The sequence below is a fragment of the Nycticebus coucang genome, chromosome 13 (assembly GCF_027406575.1).
Source record: "Nycticebus coucang isolate mNycCou1 chromosome 13, mNycCou1.pri, whole genome shotgun sequence".
In the NCBI taxonomy this organism is placed as follows: Eukaryota; Metazoa; Chordata; class Mammalia; order Primates; family Lorisidae; genus Nycticebus; species Nycticebus coucang.
This window is the reverse complement of record NC_069792.1, coordinates 27,808,258-27,813,621: the sequence shown is the minus strand read 5'-3', so window position 1 is coordinate 27,813,621 and position 5,364 is coordinate 27,808,258.

The following is a 5,364-nucleotide window of genomic DNA, read 5'->3' as shown; positions in this document are numbered from 1 at the left end:
TGAGGGTAGATGTAAGGATTGCAGTGCTTACCAGAACCCCACAAGGTGTCTGTATGAAGAGAGACACTGGACAGAATCTGTTTTATTTCTTGCTGATTTGATTGAGTTCGTTGCAAATTCTGGATGCTAGTCCTTTATCGGATGTATAGCTTGCTAATATTTCTTTCTACTCTCTGGGTTGTCTATTTGCTTTGTTTATTGTTTCCTTAGTTGTGCAGAAGGTTTATAGTTTAATGAAATCTCAGTTATTAATTTTCATTGTTGCCATGATTGTTATTGGTGTTTGGGTCTCAAATTCTTTGCCTAAAACAATTTTTCCTACATTTTCCTCAGGACTTAGATTTAAGTCTCTAATCCACCCTGAATTAATTTTTGTGATTGGTAAGAGGTAGGGGTCCTGTTTTCTTCTTCTGCACATGGCTATTCAATTTTTCTAGTACTATTTTTTGCACAATAGAACTTCTTTTCCCCAGTGTATGTTATTGTCTGCTTTGCCAAAGATCAGTTAGTTATAGATAGATAGTTTTATATCTGGATTCTCTGCTCTGTTAGATTGGTCATATGTCTCTACTTTTGTAACAGTGCCATGCTGTTTTAGTTACCAAAGCCTCGTATAGTATAGTTTAAAGTCTGGTAATGATGCCTCTGATTTATTATGTTTATTTAAGTTTGATTTTGCTATTCAGGCTCTACTCCAGTTCCAAATGAAGCATACAATTATTTTTTCTAGATATGTGAAGAATCACGTTGATTCTTTCACAGGGATTGCATTGAATTTGTAAATTATTTCTGGTACTGTGAACATTTTAACAAGTTGCATTTATCTATCCTTGAGCATGATATATTTTCCCATTTGTGTATGACTTCTGCAAATTCTTTCTTCAGACTTTGTAATTCTCATTATAGTGATCTTTCACTTTATTCATTAAGTATATTTCTAGGTATTTTATTTTCTTTGTAGCTATTGTGAATAATGTTGAGCTTTGATTTTTTATCCTCAGCTTGACTTTTGTTGGTATAATGAAAAGCTACTAATTTTTCATTGATTTTGCATCCTGAAACTTTGCTGAATTTATGTATAAATTCTAGGAGATTCTTGATGGAATCTTTGGGGCTTTCTAGATACAAGATCGTGTCATCAGCAAGGAGCAATTCTTTTATTTTTTAACTTCAAGTTTTTCCCATTCATTTATTTTTTTAACTTTAAAAGCAGACTTTTATGATATCTAGTCCAATCTTCTATTTCTTTTTTTTTATTAAGTCATTTGTACCTAGATCATGAATACATTTATGCCATGTTGGATTTAATGTATTGATTATTTGTACAAATTGGAGTGCTTACATCCTACTAATCAACATAGCCTTCACCTCATTACCCAATTACAGCGTTAAGACATTTGTGTTCTACACCTGATAGATCCAACTTGTACTTGCAACATGCTCCATAGGTGTGGTCCCCCTACTAACCTTCCCTCCCTCTATCAACCTACCCTCCCCCCTTCTCCTTTTCCTCCCCTTCCCTTCTTCATCCTAGGCTATAGTTGTGTTTCATTTTTCATATGCAAGTGTGAGTATAAATTGGTTTCACAGTAGTACTGAGTACATTGGATTTTTTTTTTCCATTTCTGAGATACTTTACTAAGAAGAATATTTTCCAGTTCCATTCATGTAAACATAAAAAAGGTAAAGACTTCATCTTTTTAATGCTGCATAATATTCCATGGTGTATATATACCACAATTTATTGATCCATTCATGGGTCGTTGGGCACTTGGGCTTCTTCCAAGAGTTGGCAATTATGAATTGAGCTGTAATGAACAATCTGGTGTATATATCTTTATTGCCAAGTGATTATTGGTCTTTTGGATATACTTCTAGTAGAGAAATTGTGGGATCAAATGGCAGGTCTACATTTAGATCCTTGAGTGTTCTCTAAACTTCCTTCCAAAAGGAACATACTAGCTTGCATTCCCACCAGCAGTGCAGGAGTGTTCCCTTTTCTCCAAATTCATGCCAACAACTGTAGTTTTGGGATTTTGTGATGTGGGCTACTCTTACTAGAGTTAGATGGTATCTTACAGTGGTTTTGGTTTGTACTCTCTGATGATTAAAGATAATAAGCATTTTTTCATGTGTCTGTAGACCGTGTGCCTGTCTTCTTCAGAGAAGCTTCTGTTCATGTCTCTTGCCCACAATGAAATGGGATCACTTGTTTTATTTTTATTTTATTTTATTTTATTTTAGTAATAAGTTTGAGTTCTCTGTGGATTCTGGTTATTAGACCTTTGTCAGAAATATTACTTGCAAAAATCCTCTCCCACTATGAGAGCTATTTGTTCTACTTAGTGTATTCTTGGCAGTGCAGAAGCTTTTTAATTTGATCAGATCTCAGTAATGGATTTTTGATGTTTCTTCAATTGCCCGGGGTGTCCTCCTCACAAAGTATTCTCCCAAGCCAATTTTCTCAAGTGTTTCCCCTGTACTCACTCTAAGAATTTTTATAGTTTCATGTCCTAAGTTTAAGTCCTTTAATCAGTGAGAGTCAATTTTTGTTAGAGGAGAAAGGTGTGGGTCCAGTTTTAGTCTTCTACAGGTCACCAGCCAAGCACCATTGGAGAATAGGGAATCTTTTCCCCAATTTATATTTTTGATAGGCTAATCAAAGATCAAATTACGATAAATGTCTGGGTTTACCACTTGATCTTCAATTCTGTTCCATACATCTACCTCTCTGTTTTTGTGCCAGTACCATGCTGTTTTGATCGCTATTGATTTATAGTATAGTCTGAAGTCTGGAAGTGTGATTCCTCCTATTTGTTTTTATTTCTGAGTAATGTCTTTAATATTTGAGTTTTTTTCTGTTTCCATATAAAATGAAGGATGTCAAAGAATCTTTATAAGGAGCAATTCTTTGGCATCCTTTTTCCCAATTAGGATGTGCTTTATTTCTTTCTCTTGCCAGATTGCTCTGGCTAGCACTTCAGGACTATGTTCAATAGAAGTGGTTATTGGACTTCCTTGCCTTTTTCCAGTTCTTAGGGGGGATGTTTTCAACTTCTCCCCATTCATTATGACATTGTCTATGTGTTTATTATATATGGCTTTTACAATTCTGAAATATTTTCTTTCTATGCCCAGTGTAGTAAGCGCCAGGCTTGAATGCCCCAGGCTTTGGAAGGGGCCCTACAGCTCCCAGGCAGTTGCTTGATCTTCATTTTAGTAGAGGTGGGACGAATGAGGCTGGGTATGGATAGGTTGGGCCATCATGGAAAGATTGCAAAGCTTCGTCAGGGCTTAAATGCTGTTTTCCCAGATGTTAAGGGGAGCTGCTAGAATGAGGGTTGAGATAGGCTCTCCAAACCAGATTGACTGCACATGAGGAAGGGGCCCTAATTCACTGACTTGCTGTTACAAATGAGTGCCACCATTTTTGTATTACCCCCTCTGTCCTGTGCCCAGTGCAAATGTACCATGATCAATTGCTATCGACTCATAGACTGGGATCTTCCTCACTGGAGGGTCTAACCTCTGTAGTGTGGGTTTCCTGTGAGGGGTATGGGTGCTCTCCCAGATCACCATGTCTTGGACCCTCACTGTATTCTCCCATCAGTTCTACTCATGTGGGTTCCCTTGCCCCCTGAGTCTAGCCCCCTAATCTCTTACATGTCCCCTAACAACCCTTTTGAGTCCTTGGGGCATGGGATATGGCCTTCATGTCTGACCCACCTGTATGTGCCTCTAGAAAGTGCCTGTGGCAGGAAGCTCCCAGATCAGGCATCCTGGGTCCACTGCAGGTCTTCAAGTTGAAAGGTATGGGCTGCACTCTCTGTGGGAACCTTAGACTGGAGGACATATCAGCTTGGAAGAGGTAGCTGTTCACCAAATTTTTGGCTCAAACTGCTCTCTTGGTTGCAGTGAGTGAGGAAAGGTGGGAGAGGATAAATGTCTGAATGGAAGAAAGCTCGCATTCAAGCCTCCAGGGTCCCTCTCCTTGGAGGGGAATCCCACAAGAACATCCAAGCTCTGGGATCACACAAGTTCCCCCCTTAATTCTGGTTGCTGCAGTGCTTGGGCTCATGGACGTGGAAAAGCTTCCCAGTGACTTGGTAGCCTGCTGATCACTGAAGGAATGTGAGAAAAAGAAAGGTATCTCTCATTACCCTTCACTGGGCTTTGAAACTCTCTGGATTTGATTCTTGAAAATATCTTTTTTTTCTTTTCCTCTTCCATCTCTGCTTTGCAATTTTCCTCCATGAAATCTGGACAGGCTCTGATACTTCTGAGCTACACCTGAGCTGTATCTTTTTTTCTACTCTCACTTATTTGAATTCCTTTCTTCCCTCCATGATGGTCTGGTAATGTCCTCCATCTTTCTTCTCTCTCCCAGGGTATGGATTTTTGGCTTTGTTTACTGCTATGTTCCTGGCACATAGAACTCGATTTGTCTTTTTTTTTTTTTTTTATAGAGAAAGAGTCTCACTGTACCGCCCTCGGTAGAGTGCCGTGGCATCACACAGCTCACAGCAACCTCTAACTCTTGGGCTTACGCGATTCTCTTGCCTCAGCCTCCCAAGCAGCTGGGACTACAGGTGTCCGCCACAACACCCGGCTATTTTTTTGTTGCAGTTTGGCTGGGGCTGGGCTTGAACCCGCCACCCTCGGCATATGGGGCCGGTGCCCTACTCACTGAGCCACAGGCGCTGCCCCAAGAACTCGACTTGTCTTTTAGCAGATACTGCAATAGTTTTGCAGAATGAATTGGAGAACATAAAGACATTTTAATGCAAAATTTGTAATTTAATAAAAAAACGAACCTGTGAAAGTAAACTCTCATAAATAAAACACATATAGAGGGCTGTTTGGGGTTTGCATTCATGTTAATAAACTACTTTATAATTCAAAGGAGTGAGAAATAAGGGATTTCTGTACATTCACATATCCCCTGAAAAATTAATTTTGCACAGAGAAGAAAACTGGCAAGTATGTAAAATATAAAGCAGATAAATTAAAATCTCATAAGCATCAACTATTACCACATTCACTTTGCTGAAATAATCTTACCTTAGCTTTAGATGCAAGAGATAATAATATATTTTCTAGCTTGTATAAAGATAGGAATCCTTTGTAAGGAGCTAAAATAGGATATTTATTTATAAATTAATGAAATCTGGAAGATAAACCTACAGATAGGCCTAGAAATCTCAAAATAAAAGTATTACAATAAGTACATTAAAATAAAGTGTTCGGTAAGGTATCTTCTCACTTTGGCTTTATCTTTCATTATCCAACAATTGGCTGAAAAGACAAAGGAAACAAAGATTAAGGGATATCAGTGAAAATCTTAGGAATCAGATCAGTTCTGTA